Below are 19,510 nucleotides of genomic sequence, written 5' to 3' on the forward strand. Positions count from 1 at the left end.
AGACCCTCCGTATGACGCAGCATGCTCAGCTCCACAGTTGGCACACCGAGGCTGGGAACGTGACGTACACTCCTTATGCGTATGTGGACCAGCGCATATCTTGCAGCGGATGGGGCCTTTACAATATTTCGCTATATGTCCGTGTCTTTGACATCTGAAACATTGAGTAGCAGACCCCATGTATTCCGTCACGGGATAACTGCAGATTCCAAGCGACACTCGGTTTGGTGAAGGGGCGTCCTTAGAGAATTCAAGGATGACCGAGCGTCTTCGGATTTCCATTACTACGCCATCTTCATTAGGGACGTAGAAAACTTGCCTTTTAGCAGATATGACTCCTTGTTCGCTCAAATACTCCTTGAGGTCGTCATCTGAGTATTCGACAGGAACGTCCTGCATCCTCCCGTACGTGGCAGAGTAGGAGTATGGAACTCGAGCTTCTACAGGAATACCCGATAGATCTGTCACTGTGAGGAGACGATTGGCTGCGGGAAGTGTAGACACTGTCACCAAGAGGCCTCCATCCTTGTTGAGACGATGGCTGAGTATCTTTTCTTGGGCTCTTGTCCCGACCGCTGAAGCCAGAAGATTTGGGTTTACTCTCCATAAGCTGCTGTCAGGCTGAGTTGGCTTGAATATAACAGGAACACCTGCGGCTCTTTTCTTTTTGTAAGAGACAACAGTGAAGGCTGTCTGAACCATCTCTTCGTTGTCTCCTGCAGATTCTCTTGTGTCGATGTCATCTTCACGTAGCCTTTTCCTTGCTTGCTCTTCTTCTCCGTGGTCTACAGAAGCAACGTGCAAACCTGATCGCTGATTGCTTGCGATGGATGCCATCAGAGCATCACGACGGGCGGCCGACGGCGGAGGCTCGCCTCGCTGCTTCGGTCCGGGGCGCTTCGGGAGCCGCTGGCTGTGCTTCTCTCGCAGGATGGTGACCCCAAGACCGGTGTTCGGTGACAGAGAGGCACAAAGAGTAAAAATGAGCCCTACATTGGCTAAAAAAGACTTAAAATTACAGACGGGTGTTCGGAAGCGAGCCTATCATTCGTCATCTTCGTCTTCGTCTCTGCCTCTTTGGCGGTTTGGGATCCGCCTTATGAGCCGCATAGTTTGGTGAACTGTAGAATTTGGCGATTGTCGTGGTGTTTTTGCCATTGCTTTGTCGTAAGATTCCTAATATTCGCCCCTTTTCCACCTCTGGAATGGTGGTTCCGTCCAGTGTGAATTGAATTTTAGGCGCTGGGCCTAGGTCTGTCCTGCATTTGGGTGGTCGAAATACGAGTAGTTCGGACTTGGTAGGTGAGCACGTTAGGCCCACGATTGCGGCATGCGCCGCTAATATTTTGGCTCCAACCAGAAGTGTTTCTTCTATGACACCCGCATTTTCTGTTGTTGCCCACAGTGTAATGTCGTCGGCATAGGAGGTGCGGGATAAATTAGGCACAGTGCATAGTGCCTTAGAAATGGGAATGAGAGTTATATTCAAGCGTAGTGGCGAGAAGGCCGACCCTTGAGGAGGCGCCGTGGCTTCCTAGTGGAAAGGTAGGGGTACATCAAGAAGATGTAGTTGAAAGTGCGGGGTGACACTCTCAAAGATGACTGCGCGTCTAGGATAGCAGAGCGATGGAAAATGGCAAAAGCTATGATGACGTCCAGGGCGAGAACTGGCCTGGTCTGCTTCGCATTTCTGGGGTGAATGCATCATCCGAGATCTGAAGCATGACGTCCTGTGTCGATAAATGGCTGCGAAAGCCAATCATCGTATGAGGGAAGAGATCGTGTTCGTCCATGTGACTCTGGAGGCAGCCCAGCACCACATGTTCGAACAGCTTGCCCAAACAGGAAGTAAGTGAAGTGGGTCTTTGATTCTTTATGTCTTGTGGTTTGCCCGGTTTTGGTATGAAAGTGATCCGGGCATGCGTCCATAGAGCTGGGAGGGCGCCCGCTTACCAGCACTCTTTAAAGAGGTGTGATATGGCTTATATGGATGGGTCGTCCAGGTTACGGAGCATTTTGATTGTGATTCTGTTTGCCCGTGGGGCTGATGTGCGTAGTATGTGCAGTGTGGCATTCACTTCCCTTGAGGAGATGTCTTCGCCTAGAGTTTGCTTGGGGCCACCTGTGTATGCGGAGAGAGGTGTAGGTGAAGTGGTGGTGAAGTACAGCGTCTTGAGTGCATCTAGGAGTGCGTTATCTTGGAGGGGTAACTTGTGTAAAATGCGATGCACATGACATCGTTGCGTTGCTTTCATATGCTCAGAGTCTAGCAGGCAACGAAGCAATTTCCATGTGTCTTTCAGGCCAAGATTGTCACTCATGCGATCGCACAGCTGACCCCATTGCTGGCGTGCCAACTGGCTCACATGCGTTTCAATCTCCTTTACTAGCGCGGCTATGCCCAGTTTCTCTGGGTGATTGTGTTTGCTGGTAAGCCAGCGTTAGTGCATACTAGCATGCGCCTTCGAAAGATGTATCAGACGACTATCGGCCATCTCCACATTTGGGATGTCGGGGATGGTGCAGGTGGCAAGCGCCATATACTGTGTTAGGGCATTGGTCCAGGCGTCTAGATCCGTGACGGTGCTTGGGACATCCCGTCTTATTTGACGGAACTTGTCCCAATCAGCCACTCCGTTTCTTCACTTGTGCTAGAGATCAGAGGCTGAACTCGATATTGATAATGTAATGATCGCTTCCTAACGAGTGACGAGTGTTTTGCCCTCTTCTATGGCTAATGTTTTTGGTGAGAGTAAGATATCCCTTGTGTTGCGTTAGATACTGGATCCGATTCTGGTGTGTTGATTGGTATCGTTGAGTAGCAACAGCCCTTCGTTCTGGGTGAATGTCAAGATTGACGTTCATTTCGGCAGTTCATGTGATACAATCCTGACACTGCCCAGGGGGCGCGTCCATGGATGGATGGATGGATGGATGGATGTTATGAGCGTCCCCTTTGGAACGGGGCGGTGGGTTGCGCCACCAAGCTCTTGCTACTATACTGCCTAATATTCTACTTAGGTTAAACAATGAAATAAGTCAAAAAGACACTATGAACTACCACGCCCAAATTTCCTGATCCCCTATTGCGAACTGTGCTTTTGTACATCTCCGTCTTTTGTCGTTTCCCTACTTTTCTTCCACCAATCCTCCAGTCGCCTCTTACTAATGTCTATTGCGGACATGTTTGCTTTACCACTGCTCCCTCTGAACCCAAGGGCTTCAAGGAGGCCAGTGGTGCCTAAATCGACCGCTGGGCAGACGTCTTCACATTCCAATAAAACATGCTCCGTAGTTTCCCTAGCTTTACCACAGCAAGCACATGCTTCTTCTTCCTTCTTATATCTCGCCTAATAGGTGCGTGTTCTAAGGCATCCTGATCTCGCTTCGAAAAGTAATGAGCTTCCCTTTGAGTTATCATAAATCGTTTCTTTCCTGATTTCGATTTTCCTCTTAAGTAGTTACTCATGGCAGGTTTCTTTTCCATTGCCGCCACCCATGAGATTACTTCAGCTTCTCTGACTTTCTGCTTGACCTTTGTTGTTGTGTTGTCCACCCTACAGGCCACATACTTGCTGGTAAGCTTCCTAGTTCTGTTCCTCCACTGTGAATCTATGTTTTTCCTGTACAGATACCTGAACACTCTCCCAGCCCTTTTACTTTCTTCCATATTCCTCAGCCATTCTTCATACTCAATTTTACTGCAAGCTTCCCTCACTTCAAAACTAGTCCAGCCCATATCACCCTGCACAGCTTCATTTGTAGTCTTCCCGTGAGCGCCCAATGCGAGGCGACCCACTGACCTTTGGTTCCCGTCGAGTCCTGATTGTACCCCTGATTTATAGCAAACCACCCCATTTCCAAAAGTAAGCCCTGGAACCATTACACCTTTCCACATACCTCCGAGGACCTCCTACCTATTGTATCCCCATAGCGCTCTGTGCTTCATTATGGCAGCATTTCTCTTCCCCTTTAATGTTATGGTTTTTTCTTGTGTTTCCATATATCCATTGCATTCGTTTATCCATATACCAAGGTATTTATATTCTGTTACCCGAGGTATTTCTTGGCCCTGTATCTCCACTGTCTGTTCACTGTTTTCATTGAATACCATAACACCTGATTTTCTAACACTAAACTTCACGCCTAAATCGTTGCCTTCCTGTCCACAAATATTAGCCAGACGTTGCAAATCACTTTGCTTGTTAGCTAGCAACACAATGTCGTCCGCATTCTACCAAGCAGCGATCGTCAGCGCCTCTTGCGGCACCTTCCGTCAAAACTGACACTGACGGACCACGCTGCTCAGGCTGCTCACGCGGATCTGCAAACGTGATCGCATGTTCATACTTGTTTGGAAGTGGCGCAAGTTTTGCTGTTTGGTTTGAAACGAATCTCAAAATTAGATGGTCGGATACGCCCTGCCATTCGTCGCAAACGGGAAAATCCCTGCGCTGCCGGGCGCGTTCACGGCGTGAAAGAATTCGCCGGTGTGACTGTGCTGGTGAAGTGTCGCTCCCAGAAAGGCAAACACAAATACAGCCTATATATGGACGTGAGAAAACTCACCATACTATGATTTGATCAAGCAGATCAATTGAGTGTGCAGGCATGGTTGAGCTTATTAAGCGTTAGGCATAGGTGTTGCTCGCCAACCATTTGAGTTAACGTAGACAAAACGTGTTCTTCCATGGTGTTGTTTTGACGGGCTTGCAAGCCTCATTGGCCAAGGATGATAGGCGCCATATCTCTTCGAATTACTGAAAGGCTCTTTTAAACAACTTGCAGAAAAATTGTATTAGACTGCAATGTTCTGCCAAGCAACCGCAGTACTTTGTGTACAACTGCCGAGGGCCGCTCCGGCCTTGGGCCGCTCCGGCCGCCAAGACTGGGGGGACCGTATCCAGCAACCTGAACCCAAGCAGAGCAGCACAGCGTGAAGTGCTCAGCCGCTCAAGCAAATCAGAACCCCTGCAGCCACCACGCAGTAAGCTTCGTACAGCAAAATGAATAGCTCTAAATGATAAGGAGAATTTACAATGACTTTCTCGACCAAAAACACAGTCTACTGACTACAATAATTTCTAGTGCGATCCTCCAGGAAGGAGGCGCGAGCACAAAACGACGGCCGGCCAGGAAATCTGTCGATTATGAAAGCAGGCAGTCCTGCGCGGCCGCTCCAGTCTTTTACGCAGCAGTACCGCAGTCCTCGTGCTTTTTTTTTTCTTGGCAGTTTTCGATGTCTTGCGAATTCGCCATCGTAAAACAGTGGTATGAGAACGTTTACCTGCATGGTGGTGGCGCACATGGTTCAGAAGTTTCGAATCACATGCGGTCATAACAACAATACATGCGCCAGCTGGATTCTACACCGTCCACTGAAGTTGGATCAGTGCCAGAGTGAAGCTTTTTACGCTACAGGTGGCGCGGCCGTCGTCGAGAAACTCCACTGTCAAGAGCGTAAAGCCCCAGCTTGTGTGGTTGACGTTGAAGTCTCCCACTATCAATATATTCTGTTGGGCACTTATTGGTAAGGCTTTACGCATTGCCGTGATGAGGGGTGCTGTTGGGTTTTTGGGTGGGCTATAAAGATTTAGTATGAAAAGGCTAGAAGCTCTATAAGGAGGGTGTCTATGCTAGCGAACTCCAAGGGGTGGTTTATTGCAGGAAAATTACGGTGGGCCAAGGTAGCAATGTGCGTTTGAGGCATGTTGGTTGGTTCATGTACTTTGTAATTTCGGAGCTTAACACTGCAGAGTCCCTTGCAGCGCTATGATGGTAGGTATCTCTGCTAATGTAAGGTTTTGAAGGTGTAGCTGCAGGTTGTCTCGCTTCGCTCGGAATCGACTACAGTTAAACTGCCACAATTTGATGCTGTTTGTGCAGCCATGTTGGGGTGCAGCTGATGGGTCTACTTGAAATGGCCAATGTTACTTGGAAGCGAGTAACCCATTAAGCTGAATTTGCACTTGGGCCGTGGAGGCCTCATGTATGACCTGGCGCTGCTCCAAAGCCGTCAACCGGCTGGCAATGTTAGCGATCCAGCTAGAGTTATCCTTCCTCAGAGAGGATATACGTCGTTCGAGTGCTTGAACAGTGGAGGTTAACAGGACCAGTGTATCCGTTTCCATAGGGGTTTGAGAATCATTTTCAGCCTGCGCCTTTCTTTTTGGCGGTGGGTTACATGCGGGTGACGCGATGCGTGACGAGGACGAGGAGGGGGAAGAGCAATGGGTTGCTTCGGTGGGGCAGTTTGCGTGTACGTGGGGGTTGGGGTGTGAGCGCTTAGGGGGCTGTTCTCTCCTGAGGAGCAGCTGTACCTGCTGTCGGAGCTCTGCAATTTCGAGACGCTGTGGTCTGAGTTGTGCTCTGAGCTCCTCATTTTATTAACGAGCAAGGGATGTCCCGGCTTCAAGCTCACCAGTTTTTCCGTGGGCTGGGCCTTGTGTCCGGGTAGAGGCGGGAAGGATGATGACCGGCTCCTGTGTCTGCTTCTCCGGGAAGGCGATCTGGACCTGGTTCTGGAGCTGGACCGGCATCGGCGGCGAGATGAGCGGTATAGAGGGCCCGTGTTTTTTGCGGAGTTCTTTGAGAGGCTAGATGGGTTGGATGAAGTGGTGGTGCTTGCCTTGTGGTTGTTAGCCCAGTCAAACCAGACTTTGCACTTTTTGGACCCGGTGAAGTGGGATCCACTGTACAGGATGCACCTGGAGTCGGCGTTGGTGATGGCTTGCGGGCAGATGTCTGCCCTGTGGCCCGGTCTCCAGCAGTTGAAGCAAGCTTCTGCCTTGGCCTTGAAGAGGCGGCATACGTAGACGACTCCATAAAAACTCGGCTGCTTTGGGACCTATCTGGCGTTGATAAATGTTACCAGGATGGAATTAGTGCGGCCTAGAGGGCACGAATCTGCAATAGTGAACGGGAGCCTGGGATTTATTGCGACGAGATCTTGAAGAATCTCTTCCTGTGATTAATTATAGAGAGTTGTACAGGATTCCACGGATGGCATCGTCAGGCGCGGCGATGTAGGCCTTTACCGGGAAACGCTTGTCGTCGATTTGGAGCGACTGAGTTCGTACGTTCCTTTTGGCTCGTTCTTCTCCCGGAGTGCTTATGGTGAACGAGTTTTGTGGATTAATTCTCAGCTGATCATTACTACTAGCTTCGTTGCAGTTTATCTTGCCGGTTGCGCACACCAACGGGAGCAAAGCTCCACCGTTGCACTGCCTGAGATCAAGCCCTCCGCTTAGGCGAAAAAGAATTTTCAGGTCCGTGGCCTGGCCGGTGGGTGGTAGAGTGGAAGAGCCCTGCTTCGGAGACGAAGTCATGGCGGCGATGGCGGGGTAGACCACGTTCCTTGCGTTGATAGCTCAGCGCCAACGTGGATCGTTGGTGTACTCTTCGGACGAGATTTCATCGCCTTCCACGCAGTAGGTCTTCTGCAAGGGGTCTCCATGGAGGCGAAAGGAGTGTTGGACGCTCTGGAGACGCTAAATCACGTCGGGTGCGCCGCTGCTCAGGGCGTGTTCGACCCACGCGCGAGAGGAATTCACCGGGTCGTCTTCGTAGTGGCGATTCCAGCAAGGTATCTGTTACATGCAGGCTTGCACGCGGCTACGAGTGGTGTTTTATTGTGGTAGCAACTATGTGGACACTACAGGCGCATTTCTGCCGTCGGCGTAGCCGTTACCGTCGCCGCACGCCGCATGCTACATGTGCGAGCGAAAGTGTCCGAGGGCCGAGCACAGTACAATCTCGCGTGTAGGAGCTACGAAGGCAGCCCCACCTTCTTCCCTCTCTCCTGTCGCGTGCGAGGCACAAGGGTGATGCGGGAAAGGGGACTCTTCTTCTGCGGCGGCTGCTTAAAGGGATTGACAACCAATTTTTAAGGACCTCAATTTTTATGGCGCGAAGCAAAGCTCACCCTCGGTAGTGTTTACATCCGCAATGGTTACTCCCAAAAGCTCGCGGATATTTAGTAATCAGAATGTTTTCATGTGAGCAGCCTCTAAAAGCGTCTCCAGCCACACTGAAAAGTGAGAGCAATGTCGATAGGCCGCTTCCCAAATTGTAAAAGCCGCCCTTCGTTCTGGTTTCACAGGAGGCAGTGTAACTGTGGTTAACCAACTAAAGTTTGACCTTTTCAACCACTTTTGAAAATAAAAAGTTGCTGCAAAAACTTCGCGTTGTCGTACATACATTTCTTATATTTGCACCGCGTTTTTCACCAAGTACACGCCTACGTCATGGCTGGCTTCCCTTCGTCGTCACTGTTTTGTCAATAGACAAGCCAAGCCAACTCAACGAAAGCTGCTCCCTACAAACGAAGCCTTACCTGCACAATGTAATTGAGGAAAAATTTATATTAAAAGTATACTGCATTTTAATACTAATGGAAAGACTAGGAACCGTGTACACTAGTAGAAGTTCATGTGGTAGACTTCTAACGCAGCTTCATGTTTTTGCCACTACGCAGAGGCGTAGCACCATGGATCGGTGGGCTTATGCGGCTTCAGCCCCTCCCCTCCCCCCTCCGGAATTTTTTCGTGCTGTCATGCTCCGGTGACCGAAACAACCCCAGGTAACGGAAATCATTCTGGATTTTGTCTAGAATGTCTTTCTCACGCTCGAAAAGACATTTTGACCCGAAGATTGCGAAATCCGGCTGGATTTCGCGGCAACGCTCATACACCTGGACTCACATAACGCAAGGAGCTTTCAAGGGCGTTTTGGTGGCAAGCGAACTCGTCACAGCATCTCGCCGAGGCCGCGGAATCTACGGAGCGCATGGATTTCAATTCTGAAACTTCATGGGTAAAAAGTTCTCATAAACATTTGATGCGAAAGGTACAATGACACTTCCAAAGTCTCGCTTTAGATATTCAATTCTAGAAGTTTGTGCGTTTATGTTGTTATAAATATTTGACGCCAGAGGAGCATTGAGTTTTCTAAGGTCGTACATCGGACCATAACACGAGACAAGCCAAATCAACACAGTATAAGACATGTTAACAAAGCACGCCACGAGGTCTGATCAGTTTTCTGCTCCATTAACTTTTTTTTGGCACGTACACATTGTATATTGTGTGATAGCGTTTTGTATACATGTAACGGTGCTTTTTTTTCTCGAAAATTCCACTCGAGAAAACGATTATTTTATAATATTCTGAAAGTGTGTGTGGGGGGGGGGGGGGGGCACTTGTCACCTCACGGCATTATTCGATTCGGCGAAGCAGCGATCAACGGGCGCCAAAGGGTCGTAGTAATAGCAACCGGCGAGCAAGACGGGTATTGCCAGCCACTCGGGCTAGCGGCCGAAAAAGTCGATGGAAGGTTCAGAGATTACTGTCTTTTTGTAGTCGGTGCGTCCCTGACGCCCCAACAGCTTTTTGTAGGAACCACTGTGTATTCTCTGCCTCGCGCGTGCATTGAGAAGCTTACTAAGAAGGCGGGGGTGCGAATACTCCGTAGTATGTAGTGTCTGTGCAATCCTGTGTCCACGAAGTGCTATCAGTGTATGTGGTGTCTGTGCAATCCCGTTTCCACGAATTGCTGACAGTGTATGCGTGCCCGACAGAACCGTATGGCCGGCTGCCGTCATTTCTCTTATGTTTATGAACGAACAATGGACGCCCGCCACGGACTAAAGGGCATGCGTGCGTGGTGCAATACGAGTGCGCGAACTCTATCAGCTAGGGGGATTCACCCGTTCTCTTGCCCATAATTAAAAGGGGCGCGGCTAAGAGCTTGGGAGGAGCCAGTAAAGAATTGGGTGGACTTGATCGGAGCGTCACCAATATCTGCCGTCCTCTAACCCAGGCCACTAGGGAAAGCAGAAGTTATTTAGGCGAACGTTTTAGACCGAGCTAGGCAGTCTGGAGTGTAGAAGCTGAGCCTGCAATTTGTTGAGAAGCGTCGAGGAGCTAGTGCCGTCCAGTCTCGCCTGGTCCGCTGAGCGACATCTGAACTGCGAGTTACTAGTTGGCGTAAGAGACGACAAACCAACGTCTTCAACGAAGCTCACGGTAGTTCCCCTCAAGTTAACTCAACCTGCTCGAGGGAAGACGTCAGACCTAGGCTCCCGGGAAACCCAGTAAGCAATCGCATCCACCGCAACGACATCGGCTGGCCAGCGTTCTTCGGGAAGGCTCTGCCCTCGACTTCACGCTTTATGGACTTGCTGCAGCTGCCCGACCATGCCTATGCATCATTTGTTTTCCTTTGAACTCTGCTTTGTTGACCACCATTAAGTGTGTTTTGTGTAGTGTTAATTTCTAGATCCACTGTTAATTGCTCGTTGCATTTTTTTGTATATATCATTGATCTAGATTAGGTGCATGTGTTACTGGTCGTGTGTTTTTTTTCTGTTTCTTTTAATCTTTGTGTCATTTTGAGTCGATAAATATTTTTTTTCTGTCTTTCTCCCGACTCTGACGACTTCGTTGTGTTCGTTTCAGTACAGAACGACCAACCGGCTTGTATTGGCTTGGATTCCTCTGATTTACTCACTGATATCATGCTAACTTTCAGTCTTCAGCAGGTTGTCAGTGTATGTACTCGGGGAGGGAATATTCTTGACCTCTTATTCCTTAGCGAAGTCTTTGGTGAAGGAACCGTCGAAATAGAAGCTGGCATTTCCGACCATAAACTGATTTCTTTTTCGTCACCGATGACTGTGAAAATGTCAGACTACCCCGAAAAGACGCACAAATTAGGGATTATGCTAAAGCAGATGATGAATCGATTATTGATTACTTAGACCTGCACCTTAACATTGTCCAGAATGACGTCGAGCTTTCATGGCAAAGGTTCAGGGAGACGGTTACTTATTGTATTGAAAGATTTATTCCATTGAAGGCGGTCAAGAAACATCCATCAAACCCTTGGATCAACAGAGATATCATTCAAACTAGGCGGAAGCTGAAAAGAATGAAACGAAAACATAAAAAAACAAGGAGTTCGCAAGTCGCACAATTAAAAAATGAATTACTGGGAAAAGTGGAAGCTGCGCGAGAAAGATTCTTCAGTCATAGTCTTGCTGATTTCATTTCAAATGCTCCACAAAAGTTTTGGCGCTATTTAAGTCAATCAAAAGAGGCAGAATATAAAATAAACATTAATGGTGAAATTATTGAAGACGCCCACATAATTGCTGAGCATTTTAATGATTACTTCGGCAGTGTATTCTCGGACCTAGATGATTTCGAACGGTCCAATACGAACAGATCTGTCTTGCATGATATAACGATTTCCCGAGAAGGTGTCTTGGAAATGCTCCTTAATATCAACGTTAGGAAATCTGCAGGCCCTGACAAGCTTCCGAATGCGTTTTTACGAAGGTATGCGGAACAGATTCTTAACAATCTTAACAGATTTTTTCAAATTATCCTTGCACTTAGCAGAGATACCATCAGATTGGCGCAAGGCAAGAGTTGTCCCAATTCATAAAAAGGGCGATCACCTGAGAGTGTCAAATTATCGTCCTGTTTCTATTACAAGCACATGCAGCAAATTATTGGAGGACATTGTTGCAGGCTTTATTCGTCAGTTTTTGACAGATCACAATGTCCTATCCCCACTACAGCATGGGTTCAGAAAGGGATTATCGACTTCAACTCAGCTTGTGTCAGTCGTTCATGAAATCTCCGAAGTACTTGACTCGTCCGGACAAGTTGACATGCTCTTTTTAGATTTTAGCAAAGCGTTCGATAAGGTACCCCACGGCAAATTAATCTACAAGCTCGAGTGCATTGGTCTTCCATTAAATATTATATCATGGATCCAAGCCTATCTCCGACACAGGCAGCAGTTCGTAGAAATTAATAAATGTTCCTCAAGTGTCCGTCAGGTAACTTCAGGCGTACCGCAAGGCAGCGTATTAGGACCGCTTTTATTTTTAATCTATATTAATGATATAATAGACGCAATCCCCGATGATGTGCATGTCAATCTATTTGCGGATGACTGCGTCATATTTAAAAAAATCGCTTCACGAGATGATCACGCATGCTTGCAGAAATCGGTCATGGCAATTTCCAATTGGTGCAAACTTTGGGGCATGGAATTAAACGTACATAAAACAGACTTGCTGCGAGTAACAAGAAAAAAGGAACCTAGTATGTTTTCCTATGTTCTAAACGACACAAAAATAACTGAAGTTAAACAATACAAATACTTAGGCGTCACATTCACTAACAGATTCTCCTGGTCAGACCATATTTCCCTTACATGTTCAGCAGCTTTGCGGAAATTATGGTTCTTGAAAAGGAAACTTAAAAAGGCACCGGTAAACACAAGAATTTTAGCATATAACACATTCGTGCGATCGAGACTTGAATACGCAGCGGTAGTATGGGATCCTCATACCAAAAAGGACATCATGAATTTGGAACGTGTACAAAGGGAGGCCGTTAGATTTAACTTTGGAAAATATAAAAGAGAGGATTCCCCGTCCTTACTAATGCTTAGGAATAAAATCACTTCGCTAGAACACAGGCGCAAAGTTAGTCGCCTCGAGTTTTGACATAACATCATAAATGGAAAAATCGGGCTTCAAATACCTCAATATGTAACGCCTCTTAATGCACGAAAAACAAGACATAGACACAACTTTTCCCTTACGCCATTATTTGCTAAAACTAAATCTCACATGAATAGTTTTTATCCGCGTACTATAAACGAATGGAATTCTCTCCCTGTTGAAGTACTTCAATCGGGGAACTTCACAAATGCGTTGGAGAACTATTTTTCACATAAAATAACACAACCATAAACACAAATTTTTTTCACTATTTTTCTCGTTTTCATATGTGAAATTTCCAGTATTTAGTTATGTTTAGTGTCCGATTGTTGTTTGGCACAGCGTTTTGATCCACAAATAAATTCAAATGTGCGATTATTTCGTTGTAGTTACTGTACTAAGGGAAGCATTATGATCTTTGTAACGTGGCTATGGGATGCATCATTTTCATGCACTGGTTATATATACATTTTTATTATCTTTGTTGCATTGTTATTACCTTGTAAACTGTATTACCCCTCCTGCATGGGCCAGTATGTTGGCCTGCAGTATGAATAAATAAATAAATAAATAAATAAATAAATAAATAAAATACCCCGTCGACGACTTCGCGTCGACGGCGAACGGCTGACAAGCCGTGACATTAAACTGACAAGCCGTTACAGTTACATGCGGCTTTAGCAAGCGGCTCTATGGCCGATCTTAAAGACGTTTCATCTGAAAAAATAGGCGTGCCGTACCAAAATGAGTGCACTGATTGTAAGCGATAAATAGTAACGCATTTATTAAAAGTGCAAACAAGTTATGTTGTTTTATCGCCTCTCTGAGATGACCTGACCAGCTGCATGCTACCTATAGGACGACGACAGTGGACCTCAGAACGAATTGATTCATTCATCGGACAGCAGCCCAGAGGCAGCGTGGGATATGTTGACCACCACGTATCTTTATTAGGCAGGCTACGCTCAGTAACTGAGAGCTTCCGGAATGCCGTCGCCAAGATCAGCCTTCCAACCTATAACACCCATGCCATGAAGATTCACAACGGGCGAACTTAAGCTCATGTTAGGTCTCTAGCGACCCTTGCGAGAACTACGCGGTAGAATTGAAAGGCTGAATAAGAGAATGAGGGTACAGGCCACTGCCGAAATGAACGAACTCGCACTCTGTCCTGGCGGAGTACACTGCGTGACTCTTACAGCCGCGACTATTACATAACGAACGCATTTGCTGAGGCTAGCCAAGTTGTGTTGGCTGCAGTGGGCTAGCGCGAGATAGACTATCTTTACATTCGCTGCCACCATTATTTTGAAGCAACAACCAGCCAAGTAAGATGCAATCGGTACCAGCGTCAAAAATGGTCTGTTGTAGGCGAGGAAACTTGTGGATTAGGATCAACACTATCGCTGCCAGTCGATGCAGCTTCTACCATTTCATCACGTACAATTCTCGAAGATAAGAATCAGTTCTTGGTTAAAGATGACGTACGGATGCGAACGGGCACACGTATGTAGTGAACGGTGAAAACATGCATTGTGTGTGATGGTACACTCCCGTCTCCGGTAAGGTAACATCTGCTGCACAGCAGCTACACTTTGACATTGATCGCACATATTTGCAAGTAATTTTTAATGCAGTGCACACTGCCTCCTGCATTATGTGCGTGTGCTTATTATGGTGCAGCACATTTACCATTATGCTATCATGACATAAATATCGATCAAGTACACCCTTGCAATGGTTTATATTATCACGCGAGCGTCGACCGCACGGATTGTCTGCAGCCTTGTACCGTTTAGGGGTTGCGATATCGGCAGCAGTACACGCCAGCGTGACAGGCGGCTTCCAGCATATTTAACAGCGGTGTTCGCTTCAAGAGTGCCCCTCACCACTACAAAGCCGCTGTCGTGCTATGCATTTAACGCTCGCACGTCATTATTAAACGATTACATGTGTATACAGCAAAGCTGGTAATTAGAATTTAGTGTGCATTATGGCACTGTAATATGGCCGCATTCCCGCCGGTGGAAGTAAAAAAAAAATATGCAGATACCACGCACTGTCGGAACCGATGTAAGCGAAGCTTTCCATATTAGATGCTTTGATTGACGGTAATTAGCGGTGATGCTCGCGGTTAAGCTCAATTTCATCAAGGTTTCGTCTAACACGAGAGTGGTGAGCTTATGTTAAAAGTTACCTTGCGGGTGCCATTGCTGTTTATCTGCGTAGTACACAGAACACGCCGGGCAAGGTGTTTGCTTGAGGCATTGTTGTGCGCCATATTTTATAACCTCTGAGAGGATTGAGCATAGCGATTGCCTCACATGGCACATGGCATTGTGGTAGAAGTATCAAACTTGAATTGGATTATGGGGCTGTACGTGGCAAACCCACAATCGGATTATGAGGCACGCCATAGTGGCGGACTCCCGATTAATTTTAACCCCGTCATACTCTTTGACGTGTCCCAAAACTTAACTGCATGTACGTTTTATATTTCGCCCCCGTCGAAATGCGGCTGCCGCGGTCGGGATCAAATCCGCGCCCTCTAGCAATGCCATAGCCGCAAAACTGCCGCGGCAGGCACGGAAGTGTTGATGTGGCGGTTGACCGCTTCCGGTCGACCGCCTGGGCTCTGCGGCGCGCTTTAATTAATGCGGTGCTACTTCTGCACACCCTGCGTACTTTGTCCGCTTGACATATTTGCATGGTGCTTATCTTTAAGAAATAGCAGCAAAGTACTGTTTCGTACCTTGAACTTAAAATGCACCTCACCAGGCCCCATAGCAAATTTTGATTACACGCTGAAAGTTGTTACGTGTCCTCTAGGGAGCCTTCTTCCGCAAAAATTTATTAAATCGGATCATGTATAGTCATGACAGAAATATTTGTGAGCCGTTAACCCAGGATTTCAGCAGGCGGGCTCTACTGCCAAGCAAGACGCTCTCTCCACTCGCCCCGTCTAGGTTACGCAAAGGAAATTCCTTCCCTGCGTTCTCCCATACCGGACATCGAGGAATGCGTGGCGCATGCGTCACAGGCGCCGCTTTAATTTTTTTCTCCTCGCTTTTTTTTTCTGCGCTAATTCCGCCGACGGCATCGCGCGCGAGCTGTTTTCTCGTTCGCGCAGCGCATGATTTTGGCGCGCTGTGCACAAAGAAATATGATTATCAGTATAATTCAGTTCTGCACGAATACTGAGGGACAACAAGCGGATCGCAGAGCGCGATGACGAAATGGAACATGGTAGAAAATTGCATAGTTTCGGTACCTGCGCACGCGTCTGTATGACTGCGGGAACTAGCAAACGAAGCGCAAGCGGTGCGAAGTAAAACAAATAACATACAGACATTCCATTTGTGTGTCTTTTTATTTCTCTAAACTTCAATTCGTCAATTCAAGCAACAGATCACACGGATAACGCCAGTCGCAAAGCATCGCATAATCACTGAAGATTGCGCTCGACCACTCCGCTAGGGTCCTTACAGAGTTTCGACGCGAGAGCGTGAAGCTATAAGAGAAGACGTTAACGAAATGCTGCGCGACGGCATCATCCAGCCACCGAAAAGTCTGTGGGCATCCCCTGTTGCCTTGGTGAAGATAAGGACGGAACCTTACGTTTCTGCATCAATGATCGTAGACTGAACAAGATCACAAAGAAGGATCTATACCCCCTACCACGGATAGACGACACAGTAAATGGGCTCTGCAACGCCAAATAGTTCTTGTCAATGGGTCTCAAGTCTGGCTACTGGCAAATATAAGTCGACAAGAGAGATCGCGAAAAGTCTGCCTTCATCACGCCAGATGGCCTCTGCGGGATCAAGTTCATGCCATTCGGACTGTGCTCGGCGCCTGCAACGTTCCAGCGCGTCACCGACACGGTGTTAGCAGGATTGAACTGGCAGACCCGTCTTGTTTACTTCGATGACGTTGTCGTCATCGCCGGAAATTTCGACGAAATTTCGGCGACAGCACTAAAGGCCATCAATTCATCAGGGCTCGCCCAGAAGCCGTAAAAGTGCAGCTTCACTTACGATGAGCTTCTGTTCCTAGGCCACGTCATCAGCAACTCTGGAGTCCGCCCCAACCCGCAGAAGACTGCTGCCATATCGCAAAGTTCACACAGCCCATCGACAGGTAGGCAGTGTGTAGATTTCTTGGCATGTGTGCCTACTACAGCCGCTTTGTCAAGGACTTTTCACGCATCGCTGAGCCGCTGACACATTTAACTAAACGCGATGTTGAGTTCAAGTGGGAAACATCGCAGGCCGACGCATTTCGATAACTCAAATGACGCTTGCGCTCTTCGACGGAAGGGGCTGTAAACTACTTGCGCACTTCGACGAGGCCGTCGCTACCGAAATCCACACTGACGCCAGTAGCCTAGGCCTCGGTGCCATCCTAGTCCAGAGAAAAGACAGACATGAGCGCGTGGTAGCTTACGCTAGCCGGTCGTTGTCAAAAGCGGAAGGCAATTCTACAACCGAAAAGAATGCCTCGCTATCGTTGGGGCTACAGCGAAATTTCAGCCTTACCTATATGGCAGGATATTCAAAGTCCTCAGCGGCCGTCATGCCTTGTGCTGGCTAGCGAAATTAAAGGACCCTTCAGCATGGCTGGCGCGGTGGAGCCTAAGACTGCAAGAATATGATATCACTGTAACCTACAAGTCCCGACGAAAACACTGATGCCGATTGCCTATCACGAGCCCCCATTGACTCGCTACCGCAAGATGACGATGATGACGACGCCTTCCGTGGAATATTAAGCGCGGAAGAATTCGCTGAACAGCAACGAGCAGATCTGGAGGTAAGAAGTCTCGTCGAGTATTTGGAAGGGCACACCGACGTTGTCCCTAGGGCATTTAAGCGAGGATTGTCTTCTTTCTCGCTTCTTAAACAACCTACTAGTTAAAAAGAACTTCTCATCAGTCCACACCGAGTACCTTTTTGTTGTTCCCTCCGCGCTACGCCCAGAAGTACTGCACGCCCTGCATGACGATCCGACCGCTGGGCACCTCGGATACTCCGGGGCTCTATCGAGGATACAGAAAAGGTATTACTGGCCGCGCCTTATCGCCGACGTTGCCTGTTACGTCAAGATATGCCGAGACTGTCAGCGACGTAAGACACCACCGGCAAGGCCAGCGGAAAAACTACAGCCGATCGAGCCTCCTTGCCGACCATTTCAGCAGATAGGGATGGACTTGGGACCCTTTCCGACGTCGTCAACCGGAAAGAAGTGGATCGTCGTGGCGACGGACAACCTCACCTGCTTCGCTTAAACGAAAGCTCTGCTGATATGTAGCGTAGCCGAAGTGGCAAAATTCTTCGTCACATCCTGCTGCGACATGGCGTCCCAGAAGTCCTCATCACCGACAGAGGAACGGCCTTTACAGCGGAGCTCACCCAAGCCATTCTGCAGTACAGTCAGACGACCCAGAGGATGACAACTGTCTACCACCCACAGACGAATGGTCTTAGGGAGCGCCTGAATAAGACCCTCCCCGACCTACTAGCAATGTACGTCGACGTTGAACATAAGACGTGGGATGCCATCTTGCCGCACGCAACCTTCGCTTACAACACGGCGGTGCACGAAATAACACAGATCACGCCGTTTAAGCAGGTTTGCGGCAGGAACCCGACGACGACTCTCGACGCCATGCTGGCGCACGTCACTGACGAAGAGAATCTTGACGTTGCTAGATAACTCCCCCGTGCCGAAGAAGCTCGACAGCTCGCCCGCATAAGGTTCAAGAACCACTGACAGTCGACACTATAACCTCCGACGACGCTACGTCGAGTACCAGCCAGGCGACCATGTTTGGCTTTGGACCCCGATACGCCGACAAGGGCTCAGCTAGAAACTACTGCGACGCTCTTTCGCACCCTACAAGTTCATCCGACGTATTGGCGCACTAGACTATGCGGTCGTGCCAGAAGCCATTTCGCATTCACAGCGGCGCGCGCGCATTATCTGTAGTGGTCCATGTCGTGCGTCTTAAGACCTTTCGCACACGCTGATAAATTGCCTTCTTTTGTCGTTTCTTTGCTTCGGGTGTGTTTGTTTATTACTTTCGTTTGTTTGCAGCATCGGGTCGATGCTTTTTAAGAGGGGGGTGTTGGCACGTGTACTTGTTGGTCTTTATCGGGCGACCATGTTTCACCGCCCAAGAAATGTTATCGCAGAGCAGGGAGGATTGTGCGCAGGTGGAAAGGGGAAGCGCTGAGGCCCAGGAAGGTGCTGACAAGATCGCGATAAAAAAAGCGATTGAGAGGGCGACCAAGAGGGCTAACCTGGAGAAATTGAAGTCATGCGTGAGACTAGAGATGCAGAAGCTCTTGGGAAGCCAGGTCCTGCACCAGGGTGTGGAGTGGGTTGGGTGGTTCTTCATTGCTCAAAACGTTAATGAGAAAATGAAGCTAAGCTGTGTACATGGTTGGCAGTGGCTGGCACGTTGTATAAATAAAACGCAGAAGCCAGTGCTCCACGTCTCGACATTCGAGCAGCGAGGTTCGGCGGTTGCGCTACCTATCCGGCTATTGGCCAGCGAAGTGAAGGCGAAGAGACGGATAGGCGTCAAGGGAATGGAGGGATTAGCATTGGGGTGGAAAGGAGAGCGTTACGACAGCGCCACTTGTGTTTGTGATTCACAGTTTAGGTCATCCACCGCCGGAGGAGAAATTGGGGCTGACTGTAGTTCTGAAGTTATTACGAAGGGATTTGACACGATCAAAGGGAGGCATACAAATTTTCGACCTCCTGTTCAAAGCCCGATAGGCTATATCGCGCAGAGCAACAAATAGAAGACAGTGATAATCTGAGGAAACATGGGCACCGTAAACAAGCAAAAGAATATGCGCGTGTTAATATGATGCACAGATGTCCTTGGGGCTGCCTGGCTTAGGTACAATTAAGAGGCGGAGCTGCGTCCCTGAAGTCACTCGAAAACTACTTATACAAATACTCACACCGGCTGTCTTC

General features: G+C 48.2%; 1 protein-coding gene across 2 annotated transcripts in view; it reads right to left on the reverse strand.

The window, feature by feature from the left end:
• Nucleotides 1–19,510, reverse strand: part of LOC139051574 (uncharacterized) — a 464,967-nt gene that overhangs the window by 444,303 nt on the left and 1,154 nt on the right. The gene's annotated exons all lie outside the window — the stretch shown is intronic.

Source organism: Dermacentor albipictus, unplaced genomic scaffold (genome assembly GCF_038994185.2).
Source record: "Dermacentor albipictus isolate Rhodes 1998 colony unplaced genomic scaffold, USDA_Dalb.pri_finalv2 scaffold_12, whole genome shotgun sequence".
In the NCBI taxonomy this organism is placed as follows: Eukaryota; Metazoa; Arthropoda; class Arachnida; order Ixodida; family Ixodidae; genus Dermacentor; species Dermacentor albipictus.